This window comes from Tenrec ecaudatus, chromosome X (genome assembly GCF_050624435.1).
Source record: "Tenrec ecaudatus isolate mTenEca1 chromosome X, mTenEca1.hap1, whole genome shotgun sequence".
NCBI classification, from domain to species: Eukaryota; Metazoa; Chordata; class Mammalia; order Afrosoricida; family Tenrecidae; genus Tenrec; species Tenrec ecaudatus.
This window is the reverse complement of record NC_134548.1, coordinates 151,103,396-151,116,792: the sequence shown is the minus strand read 5'-3', so window position 1 is coordinate 151,116,792 and position 13,397 is coordinate 151,103,396. Positions and strand designations below refer to the sequence as shown.

The following is a 13,397-nucleotide window of genomic DNA, read 5'->3' as shown; positions in this document are numbered from 1 at the left end:
CTGAGCTAGAAAATCAGCCTTAGAGAAATGGGATATGGGTTTGAGCCTTTGGGGTCCATTATACGTGCCAACAAGAAACATTTCACACCCAGTCCCCTGACCTGCCTTATCTGCTAGTGAAGACAGCCATCCTCCTTCCTCTCTCTATTCAAGAAGCTCCCCCACCCCACCTTGGAGTCCACAGTGCCAATCAAATGGGATTCTAAGACAGCATAGGTGAAACCATCCAGGACTCTTCCAATTCTGAATAGGTGGATGCCTGTTCTTTTGGAGGTGAACTCCTGGGACTTCCTTCTTATTCAAAAGCAGCCTAGGCTTACTTCCAGAGTGAATTAGCGGTCTATTGGTTCTAAACAATTCCAAAGTAGAGTTAGGGTCTAGAATTTCACAAAGATGTACAAATGAAGATTTGAGAAATAGCTAGCGCTACTCCCTACTATCAGTCACTAGCTATCATATTGACTTTTTCTTAAGTGAGGACCTTGTATTCATTACTTTAATGTAATTGCAACAAGAAATCATTACTCTTACTACCTGCCTTTTAAAAAACGCTAAGCATGAGGTTATATCATTTGCCTTACAGTTTTAGAGCATTACAATTCACAGAGCTGAGATGGGCATTCAGAAACTTTTGAGTCCAAAGTCTGGTTACTCCGCCCTGTGTTTTACTACTTACCAGGTTCACGTCAGACCTTTGAGAAAATAATTTAAACATATTTCTTGGTAGATGTTTCCAGAAAATAAGTTTCAAATATTCATCTCAGATAGATGGTGGGGAGCCTCTATTTATTAAGATTCCATTGCAAATATCTTAGGGAGGGGGAGAAATTCTGGGTTGCTCCCTTTCTTGATTCTCTTCAATTAAATATGATGCTTTCTTAAATACAAGACCCTTAAGCTTTAGTGCTTACTTCTAAAAGTTCAATTTCTGACAATTTTCTAATTTCTTAGAGTGAGTATCTGATTTTTCCTGAGCATTTCTTTGGGGAGCGTTTTTTTGGTGGGATCAATCCAACAAATCTTACTGGTCTATAGGCTGACTTGATTCTAGCCAAATGAATTCTCTTGTTCAAAAACCTGTGGACTGAAAGGGTTAATTTCACATCACAAGACATACCAAACAATTAACCAATAGTTAAGAAAAAGTGATCTGGGGATTCTACCTCTTAGGGTACAATAAGCAGTGTAATTTTCAGAAGCCCCTCATGCATCCAATATTAAAATACTTCATGCGTACATTATGCATCCAATTTTAAAATACTTCATGATAATGATTTTTTAATAATTACATGGAAACAACAAAGACCCAATGGTGCAATTTTTGGCTCATGGTGTTGTTATTAACATCTGTAGAGCCATAGATTCTAAACACTCCATTTATCCCCTGTTCAGCTGCTACACACTGAATCATTAACATAATGGATGGACGTCTATCCAAAATGACTAGAGAGATGACTCTTGGGCCTTTGAATAGGCCCAAGCACTACCTAGCTGTTACCTTGTTACTTTTTGAGTAATGCTAGAAATTATCTGATCTGCACTGTGAATCACACCACCACTGTGTGTCTAAGAGCTCCTGCATAGAATGTGTAGAATTAATATAATCCCCTGTTCAGTTTAATTCAAGAAGGCTGTATCAACAAAAACACATCAAACGGGAAGAAATGAGTGGCAACACAACTTCTACTTTAATGGCTTCATCGGGAAGTTTGTTTGCTGTTCTAATCCTTTGGGGATTTTTTTCCATATTTCTGTACAGGCATAAGCAGGTAAGTCACATGATTTTTCGGCAAAGGCCATCTCCACCCTGTTGTTGCCCGTGTCAGCATCCACAGCCACTTTGTCAGTTCTACATCATTGCTATGTCTCCCCAGTTGCCTACCAAGTAAAAAGCTCAGCACACTTTGGGGGGCCAGGTTTGGTTTCAAGTATTCATCTGTCTTCCTCTTGATCCTCGGTTTGGGCATATTGCAATTTTCTCCAGAGAGTCTTTTATCCATGAATAGTTGACTGCACAGAAGAAAAAGGAGAAAAGCCTGAGCAAGAGGATAAAACCCTTATAATCATGTGAATTCAGGGTGTTCTTCCCCACTGTCACCTTTATTCCTAAACCTTCTACTGACCCTCTCTGAACATACTTGATACCAGTAGTAGTCTTAAGATTCTGCTTGGGGATATCATCTGATGTGAAATGCTACAGTTATTGGGTCTTAGATACTGTCATATACAAGGGTTGGTGCCTAGAATCTCTATTCGACCCATTTGATAAATGGTCAATTCCTGTTCCAGTTTCTAAATCTGTAGTGTGGGTCTTCATATCGTTATAGGTCAAGACTCCTTTTATGGTTGTTTCCATATATATTCTCTTTCAGTTAATTGAATAATCAGTTCATTTGGGGGTTCATGACAGGGAGTGCACTGAATGCTTACATTTATTTGGCGACAAACTGAGACCATTACAACCACTTTCTTCTCTAGGAAACAGTGGTATCAAAAACAAGAAACTCATAAAAGCATTTCATGCATATTTCCCTGTTTTAAAAGAATCACATACACGTGTGTTTTGTGTACCTTGCATACTGTTTATTAGTTCATAACTTATGATCAGGTTGTTATACAAATATCTTCTTTTACATATTTAATTTGTATTCATCTACCTTATTTCTCAAACATCTAGGTAATTCTCTTAGCTATCAGGGTGTCTTCTATGTACTGACATAAAAGGGATTGCTAAGGATTGGGAGACAAGAAGAGATGATGATACTCATTCTCCAGGGCCCCTTGGTTGATCTCAGAATTTGAAGTGATGGTAAGGATGACACTAACCCTGCCAGACCCCCACCCCACTGCCAAGTTCTCTCAACCTGCCAGACCTTTCTCTAAGGACTTTGTATACAGTTGTATACTTACCTCATAAGAGCACCAGAAGGTAAGTGGCCACTGACATTACCATTTCTGCCAGAGCAGGCAAAAGGGCCCAGGCCCAGTTAACTGGTGCCAGGTCAGACTAGTAAAAAATGAAAAACCTCACTGCCATTGAGTCGATGCTGACTCATAGCGACCTTGTTGGACAGGATAGAGCTGCCTGTTAGTTTCCAATACTGTAACTATTAACAGGACTAGAAAGCCCTGCCCTTCTCCCTCAGGGCTGGTTTGAATATTTCAACCCGCTGACCTTGCTGTTAGAAGCCCAAGGAGTAATTATTCTCCTGGTCAGACAACTAGGAATGTGAACCCAAGTGTTCCTATTTCTTCACAATGCTGCCTCCGCTTGGTCCTCCCAGAAAGCAAGTGAAGGATTCTCATTCTTCCCCACTTTGTTTGGGCACTACACACAGTATCAGACTGTTTTTACTGCTATATCTACGGGAAAGGAGGAAACACGAACGTCTGAGCATTCTAAGCCATTCATGAAAAAGAGAAGTCAGTCAAGGCTCCTTTTACAATCCTCGGTTTGTGCCTCAATTGTCATGTGAGACTGTGTGACAGCCAGTGTGGAGGCACATCGGATCTTAGCATGTTATTTCCTTCCCTTCAGAAAAACAGCACTATAAAGTTTGGGAGCACACGCGCGCGCGCACACAAACACACACACACACACACTTGCCATTACTGTTATTCATCTGACTGTCGACTTCCTACCTCTAAATAATACTCTAGCAAGGATTTCTAGGGTAGTGTGGCCTGAGATGTTCACAAATCACAGCCAAAATGTCAACAAATAAGCAGTTATGAAGTACTTTCTGGGTCATAAAGAAAGGTATTTCAGAGCCATGGTCAGGACTAGAGCCAGAAATGGAGGAAAAGTGAAGAACCATACCTGGATCTGAGTTCTCTCAATGTTTTGCTGGGTGGTTAGATCTTCTTATTTTTGTCGCAGTGGACCTGTTGAAAAGCAATAGAGAATTTTGATAACTCTTCCCATAGGCGTTCAATGCAGAGATTTTTCACAAGCTGAGGGAGAATTCTTACTCTAAGTAGTTCAAGGGAACAAATACAAAGTGATAGTCATTCAGTTTCTAGGATAGTAACAGCTATCCCCTCTCCCAGCACCCCCACTCACTGTAGTCAGTCCTGAACCAGATGTATCCCAGATGGTAGTGACCAGTGTGGGAAGCTTGACATCAGCTATGGTGTCGAGGTCTTAGGGTCATTGTGAGTCACTATTACTCCTTTGGTGCTTATCCAATCATGTACTGAGACTGCTGGGGCAAGGGTAGGGGGAGGGGAGAGAGCATTTTTTCTTCTCTTTCCTTGCTCTCTCTTACAAGAGTTAGAAAAATTGGATGAATTTTTTCCCTCTCTTTCCTGGGCTTCTAGAGCTATTAAGAATGGTGGTTACTGAGAGCAGTTTCAGAAGTCTGGGAGATAAAAATATTCAAACATACAAGCATAATGGTGTATCTTTATTTCTTATCATAAGTGAAACAACGTGATAAATTCCAAAACCACTGGGTAATGGTGAGGTGAACCCCTCCCCCGTGAAAAAAACAAACAGAACAAAACAAAAAACCCACGTTGTTGAGCTGATTCTGGCTCTTAATGGCCCTAGAAGACAGAGTAGAATTGCCCCAATGGGTTTCTAAGGCTGTCAATCTGTATGAGATCATCAAACCTCATCTTTCTCAGGAGGAACAGTTGGTGGGTACGAACTGCTACCCCAAAGGTAGTAAATTAACGTGTAACCCTCTCTATCACTAGAGGTAAGGGATTACCATCTCTCCAGAGTAAAATGAAGCTGGACACAGATGGGGGCATGAGATGGGCGTTCTGATTTCCAGTCCTATTTCTGTGTGACATTGGGAATGTCCCTTGATCTCTCTGATGCCAAGGTTGTCCCTTTGTAAAGTGAAGAGAACAATAGTACCTGCCCCATTGGATGTTTGTGAGTTAGTGGCATTCAGGGAGTGCTTGAATGATCTCACCATCCATCAAGTGGTCCTATAAGCCAATCTTTTCTGACAGACTCAGCTGAACATACATTCAGTCAATTCTAAGTTCACTTCACCCCTAGAGCTGATCACCTCCTCTTCCCCAATTCCAAAAAATGAGTTTTTTGGGGTGAGGCAAATTTATTAGCCTCACAGTACCAGAAGGGTCAGGCCTCTGGGCTGGAGGCCAGGGCTGTTGGCTGAATTCTTGGCTTTGAAACTCTATCTGTTTACTAAGAGAACATTACATTTGTATCTGGAAAGTTCTTCCACCATCTGTTGTTGAGAACATCTGCTAGGATAACTCTAATATGTGCCATGTTCTCAGAGCTTTTTACTGGAACTGGGGACTTCATGGTCTATCTGTGACCCAATGGGTCCCAGTCTGAGAAGATAACCCAATTAATGCTCAGGCAAATAGCAAACACTAGTCAGGTGCAAGACCACAAGATCCTACCGACGCGCTAAATTTCAATCTCTGTCTATGGCGTTGCAAGTGACAGGAATGTATTTGTGACCTCAGGTAAGAAAACACCTTTATTAATGTAGTAAGGGGCACCGATGTAAAGGTGACCTTCATCTCCCAGTGGAATAATGGTAAAGGCACCAGCCTGATATTTAATGGGTAATTGTATACTCACATAACTTGTATGCCATTTATCATTAATTAGCCAAAATCTAGGTGCATTCAGAACACTCTCCTTCCTGAATTTGGAAGTCAAGGTGTTACAAGTTCAAGTATTTCCCACTTTACCCTGGCCTGTGTGAGAATGTGTGCCATTTGTGTTGAATGGCATCACTAAGCCCCATTTCGTCATTCATGAAGTGTGTCTGTATAAGGGCCGCAATGCTACCCCAGATTTCTCAAGGACATGTCTGTAACCAAGTGCCTCCATTTTGAAGTTTAATTGCTGACTTACTCCAGGCCACCCTTCTTCTGTCGCACAGGCTGGTGAGAGAGCCCCACTAACACCTCCTTTTGTACAGGCCAGATATTCAAGCCAGCCCACACAGGCACATTCATGCTGCCCCATCCCATCACCACCACTCCCTACATACAAGGAAAGCCCAAAGTCCATTTCATTTCCCTGATCTATCAAGCCCGTTTCAGACCCTTTTTGGAATCATGCCCTGCTCTCCCCAGAAAGCCCCAAATATTAGTTATAAACCTATTAGTACCCTCTTGGTGTGTGTGTGTGTGTGTGTGTGTGTGTGTGTGTGTGTGTGTGTGTGATTATTAGTCTCTCTGCGGGGGAGTCCAAAAGTAATGCTAGCTAACCCAGTCCACAACAACAATGTTCTACATCCTAGATGAGTAGCCACTTGGGGCTTGAGAGTGCATGAGCAGCTACCTATGGTATGAACTCTAAAGAAAAATGATGATGCATGGCAACTCATTTAGACTCGAGTCATGTTCTCTTTCACTTTTCTTAGAGTTTGAGGAAAAAAAACAAAGTTTGAAGGGGTCAGATCAGGGAGATAAGATGGATAGGGTAAGATTTCCCAGTGAAATTCTCTTACAACCCTTGCTACCCAGGAAGGAATATCAGGTGTGCTGTTGTGATGGGAAGCTTTGTGTTTCTTGGTACCACTTTCCCGGCCTTTCACTCACCAATGAAGTTTTCTATTTTCTGAAAACTTTTTCATAATAAGCCCCTGTGATCTTCTGTTGTCCTCCAAGAGAATAAAAGCTTATCAATATTACCCCTTAGAAATCCAAAAATTGTCACCATTACCTTCTAAGCTGACTTCTTTGTCTTGAGTTGAACTGGCCCAGCAGATCACCGGGGAATCCACTGTTTTCCTTGCACGTTTGGAAGACACGCTGAAGAGACTAAGGTGAGTGTCTTACTGCTAGAACTTGTCTGCAGTCATCCACCAACATGTTTAAACATGTTTTGCTTGGAATAAACTTATGCATGCAAAAACAGGAACATAGTAAAAATGTTTATTTCTTTGTTAGTTTTTACTTACCCACAGGATATCCTGCTAGAGCATAAATGTCAACATCATCCTATAGGAGTCTGAGGAATCTTAAAGACCATTACTATTATGCAAATTCATCAGGATCACCAACAGCCTCAGCAGCAGATTCTGGGGAATTTTAAACACCACACCACACAAAGCACTCAAAGAGAACTGGGGCCTGGGGCTTTAAATTTAGCCCCTAAGTCCATTGGAATCACCAAGGAAGTCTCAGATCTGAACTTGGGTAATCTGTTTGCACAGTTCATGCTCTGAAGCTCATCCCTATTGCTGCCTCCCCAAAGACAGGTGAATGTCCAGGGCTGGCAGGGAAACCCCGATTATACTACATTACAGAATTGGGAGCTAAGAAAATCTTCACAAAGTTTTCATTTTTTTAAAAAAAATTTTAATGGAAGGGTCAAGGGAGACAGCTGCCACTCAATCACAGAGACACCTGCCAAGGACTCTTTCATGGAGCCCTTTGGGTAAAATTGTGGCTACTTCGTAGATGCTGGGTGAAGGATTTCGGCCCAAACCTGAGCAACCTTCTAAGACAACCATAAGCTAAGGCTCAGCCACCTCTGGAGGAGGTTTAACTGAGTAGGCAGAAAGCCACAGAAGAATTCAAGCTTCAGGAATGCTGGAACTCCCTCTACTAAGAGAATAAACAACAACCAGAATCCCCTCACTGCTTTGTAGTTGATGCTAACTCATAGTGACCCTGTAGGACAGGGTACAAGTGGCCCTGTCAGCTTCTGAGACTGTAACCCCACATTCCTCGCCCCCCCCCCACATACACCCAGGTACTGGTATTTATTATTATCAAAGTTGTATTCAGTGTCAATAAGATGCCATAACTCCAAAACTGAAACAACAACAACAACAACCTTGCATATTTGCAATCTGAGTGCCAACAAATGGAACTCCAATTATTACAAAAGTCATTCCAATCACGCCAGAAAGCAGCTGAAGGGGTTCACCATCTTTATACATCCAGCTAACAAATGAAAATGGTTACCAAGAAAAAATACAAATTCAAAGGTCTGGTCACCACATTTAAAAAGGGCAACTGTTTAAGCATTTCTATGAGTGCACACATCCAGCTCTCTGCCACTCAATTTCATCCCGTTCATCATCCTGCAGGCCTGCTCCACCACGTTGGGTGACTCAAGCTTGACCACGCCGCAACCCTTGGACCATCTTGATGTCTGTGTAGAGCAGATAGCCACATTCATTCAATTTGTCTTTTAGCAAAATCAAATGGGAGGTTTCTCACAAATATCTGACAGGCCTTTCTCTCTACTCCAGGGGCACGACCTCTGGATCTGCCAAAGGAACCTGCAAATATCCCTCCAAAGTTATTGCCACCACCCATGCTCGATGCTGGTACAGTTGGCAGGGTCCATGTATTCCTGGCTGTTAGCACTCATGCACTCCAGGCCCATACACTTGAGACTGTTAGCACCCATGCGCTACAGGCCCATGGCCACCTGATCAATCACAGAGCCCTGTGCTCCAGGTCAGCTGGTTGCTGGCCCATACCATGTGCTTTAGATTCTGGTCCATGCACTCGATGTTGGGTCCCATGAGACCCACACTAGAACCCATGTACTAAACAATTTGACCCTTGTGGTTGATGGATATGGCCATACACTCTAAACCAAAGCCCATGCTGGCCCCCATTCACTCCCTGCCAGAGCTCACGGGCTCCATGGTCCGGTCCATGTGCTTGATACTGGAGGCTGTGGTTGAAGTCCAGAGGGCTCATGTGCTCAATGCAAGTACCCATATGCTCTACTGAGCCCATGTGGTCCATGATCAGGCTCATGTGATCGACCTCGGGGCCCACACAGTCCATGGCATGGCCCAGGTCAGACCCATGCGCTCCATGTTGGCACTCCTGATGCGGTCAATACCAGGGCCCATCCTCTTGATCCTAAGGGCTCTGCCTTTCCCTCCATCTTGCTTTGCTCTGATCTCTCCTTTCTTCAATGCATTACTTAGGATTTAGTTACTTCTGCCCAGGTTAATGCCAGATCCAAACCAGCCCATGTTCTCTATGCCCTCATCAAAGGAACCCTCTATTCCTTCAGGGTCTGCTTTCCACATTAATACCTTTGTTCTGGTGATTGACATTGATGGGCTGCCCACAAGTCATAAGCCCATGCCAATACCTCCAAGCCTATGGGGCAGCTCTGGATGCTCCGGATAAGGATGCTCTGAAGGGAAAAATTTGGCGTAGGGTAGCGGTTCTCAACCTGTGGGTTGAGACGCCTTTGGTGGTCAAACGACCCTTTCACAGGGGTCACCCAATTCATAACAGTAGCAAAATGACAGTGATGAAGTAGCCACAAAAATAATTTTGTGGTTGGGGGAACTGGATGAAAGAGCTGTGGCCTTAGGAAGGTTGAGAAGCACTGGCCTAGGGCAAGGCCATCTCGTCCATTTTCACATGCACCGGTCTATCAAACATTAAACATGGAAGTGGCTTGCACAGCTGCCTGTTCCACGACTTTTCCAGCCTTTGTCTTCAAGAATGTCTGCCTGGCCCAGCACACTGGCCGCATGACATACGTCCTTGGGCTTCTTCTAGCCAACGTCACCATCCAGTCTCACAAGGGCACGGTGCTTCTGAGTCGCCAGCCTTTTGCATGGCTCTCCTGGCATGTTCGCCACCAGGACCTTCTTTAACCTTCAGCGGTCTCCCCCGCAAACCAGGCTTGTTTAGAACATCAGGAGCTTTGTTCACACTCTCCTTGTATCGAATTCAACAAGTGGTACATCCTCCTGACTTCCTTCAGCACCCATGAAGAGCCCCACGTGTGTGACCTGACCAAGACTTTAAGGGACTGTCACGTAAAGGCATGTTTGTCATAAGTATCCCACACAACATTCCCTCACTGACCTATAAGCGCTATGGGGGCAGCACTGGAGACACTGTGTGGAAAGTGTACCTGGGCTGCCCCATGCACAGTGAAGTAAAAAGTGAGGGGAGTGCAACAGGGCAGCAAGGAGAACAAAGGAACCAAGTCCCCAGGGAATCCTGAAAATAGACCTCTGACTCAGAGTTAAGGTTCTTGGTGCCTCATTACACCCAATTGGAAACACTCATAAGGGTCAGCAGACAGACTTTGAACTATCAGATTTTTTTTTGTTTTTTCTTTCACCCTATATCAATTTATATAAGATAGGCAGGACAAACAATCCCGAGGAGAAAACAATGGGACCAGTGGTCAGTGGGGTTGGGGGCATGGGAGAGGACAGGGTGGGGAAGGGGGAGCAGGGAGTTAGCAAACTCAGGGATGAGGGAAGGAGATATATAAAATTGGTGGCGAGGAGGCCTGGTGGGGTTTTATCAAGTGCAATGTATCCAAGAGGAATAACTGAGAGCCAAGTGGAAGGTGGGCATGATAGTTGCATGGAGCACAATAGTTTGACAGGAGGAAGGTGAAAGGAAATAGAGGAAATAAGCAGGAAGCTAAAGCTATTTATAGAGGCATAGCTCTGTAAAACAAGTATGTATATAACTATATTAATTTAGAATGAAAGAGATTTATAATTTAAACTGAAAGGCCAATATGCATATGTTAAGTATTAAGATAGCGGACAGACTTTGGGTCTCTACTCAAGGCCTAAACACAAGATCACTTTGTTCTAATGACCTGGAACACTTTGGTACTCACCTTCCCTACACTATCACTGAAGACAAAAAGGGCGCATAAGCAAACATGGTGAAGAGAGCAGATGATGCTAGGCTACCAAAAGATACAGTATCTGGGGTCTTAAAGGCTTTAGTTAAATAAGCAGCCATATATCAGGGAAGCAAATAAGCCCACACGGAAGAAGCACATCAGCCTGTGTGATCATGAGGTATTGATGGGATCAGATAGCAAAAAATCCCAAACAAATAGTTATATTAATGTGAACGAGGGGGGTTGGAATAGAGACCCAAACCCCATCTGTAGACAATCAGACATGCCCCCACAGAAGGGTTGCAAGAAAGGGCTGATTCAACCAGGGTTCAGTATAGTACTGACGAATCCCACAGCGTTCTTCTAGTTCCTGAATGCTTCCTTCCCCACTGTACCCCCACTTCCATGACTCAGTTCTACCTTACAAATCTGGCTAGACTGGCTTATACATATTAGTTCAGATAAGAGCTCTCCACCCATGTAATTCAGGACAGATAAAATCCCAGGATCAGTAGTGGGAGTAGCGATGTCATGAAGGTAGGGGCATGGTGTGGTGGGGGTGGGGGGCAGCGATGCATCAGCGAGGGGAAGAGGGAGAACTCCGGAGCTCATCACAAGGTTGGAAATATAGCTCTCCCCTCAGGGAGATGAATAACAGACATGTGGATGAGGAGAGACAACAGACAGTGCAAGACACAAAATAATAACATTAATAGATAATTGATAAAGGATTCAGGAGGGTGGGAGTGTGGGGGAGGGAGGTGAAAAAGGAGGAGTTGATATAAAGGGCTCAAGTAGAAAGAAAATGTTTTGGAAATGTTCATGGCAACATATGTACAAATGTGCTTAATACAATTGAATGATGGATTATCATAAGATTTGTATGAGGGGGCCCCAATAAAATGATTAATAAAAAGGTATGTTTGTAATGAAGGCTCTTTATCTCTTAGATGGGCTGGCACATGGCTCAAAGCGAATGCCTCATCTTCCCAAGCCGTTCTCCTTCCTCTTTTCATTCTGAGTGGGCCGTTCTCCATTACCTTTGGGACCCAGAGCCTCGTGCCGCTCGGCATGCTGGGAGCGCAGCTCTCCTACGCCGCTTGTGGACTCTGTAACTACCACCGCTGTCACCACTTCGGACCCTGCGGGCCTTTTCTCCGCGTCTGCGCTTCCTATGAGGTTGCAGAGGATGCCTGGTTCTGCACCTGCGAGCTCCTGTGACCTTGAATTGATCAGTAACGCTTGAGGCTGTAACTGTTTAAGTGAGCGGCTGGTAGTTTCAAATGACTGGCCTTGCAGTTAGCAGGTCAGCCTGCTTTGGCTTCACCTTTAAGCCACCAGCCATGGGGGCTCCTTCTGCTAAGAGAATAGGGTTGACCAAATATGTGTGTCTTCCAAAGTACGATCCCCCAAAGACCAGAAATTTGCTATCATGCAAGGAACCACCTGCACAGGTAGAGCACATAGAGGATCAGGACTTGGATGCTGGGCCAGGCTGCCTGGGGGTGAATTCCGTTCCATCACATACTCTATGGTCCTTTGTTCACGGTCTGGCCTTTCTTGGCTGGCCTGTCACATGGCCTTGACATTAGCACAGAGTTTTGGATTGATGACTAGCCCACTTGGCTTCCAAAGATCCACCTGTTTTAGTAACTAAATAAAATTAAGGGAATTCCCCTCAAATTAGGGGAATCCATTCTAATTGGGGAAATTAAAAATATGGAATCAGTTGCTCTAAAGGCATCTGGAGAAATTCTGGAGAGCGGATCCCCCGCCTCTTCCTTGCCTTCTTTGATGACATTACCACCAACCTGGACATGAGGTCAGTGGCTAGGACAGCCATCATGTCACACACCTGAGGTGGCACTGCTCCAGTGTGCAGCATCTACTGGAGCCCCAGAAACCATGGGTTAACCCAAATTCCCCCAAACAGGAAAGCCATTGCCTTGGAGTCACCGTGACTCATAGCAATCCTATGAGACGGTACAAGAGTGGTATCATTAAGGTTAGTGTTGCCCAGTGGTGTTTGTGGGTGGAGCAGCCTGGCCTCACCCTGTTACTCCCCGAATCTCCTCCTATCTCCTCCCCCTTCCATTGGCCAATGCTGTGACCATTCTTTCCATCTACTGACCACTGGCCCTCTGCCTGTACGCTGACTGGAGAATGGGTTGATGACAAGTCATTATATTAGGTGATGGTGATGCCAGCATTTGTGATCTCATTTCTTTAGTGGTACTGGCCTGAGACACACCCACTTGTGTCTCAAACATGCCATAGGCCTTTGTTAATTTTGGTGCTCCCCTCTAACAAGTGTCAGGGAATGTGGTCTACACCCCCCTCCCCCAAACACACTCCTATCATACACACCTCTAGTGACAGCACTGGATAGAACTGCTCCATAAGGTTTGCAAGGACGTAGTCTCTACAGAAGCAGATTGCCACTTCTTTCTCCCACGTAGCAAACCGCCCAGTTCAAACCGCCAACCTATCTTTTGGCCACCAAACATTTAACCACAGCACCACTGGGACTCCTCAGAGGTAAACACGACCTAGGCAACCCTGTGTTCAGGCTTCTGGGGTGGGGCAGTCAGGGATTTCAGTGGACACCTTGCCGAGAGCCTACTGCTCCTTCAAGGGAGATTGCACTCCCTTTAGAAGGCAGCCAGTGGGCTGGGAGTGCAGTGGAACATGTTCCTGCCATCAGCACTAACCTGGCCTTTTCACCTCAGCTTCTGCTTCTCCCAGTACAAGTTAGCTGCCCTCCCTAGAGGTCTGCCACCATCTGAGGACCCACCATGTGCTGAGG

The 13,397-nt window shown here is 44.6% G+C and overlaps 1 pseudogene; it reads right to left on the bottom strand.

The window, feature by feature from the left end:
* Positions 1 to 7,972: 7,972 nt before the first annotated feature.
* On the bottom strand, positions 7,973 to 12,434 carry LOC142433789 (heterogeneous nuclear ribonucleoprotein M-like; annotated as a pseudogene).
* Between the last annotated feature and the right edge of the window lie 963 nt (positions 12,435 to 13,397).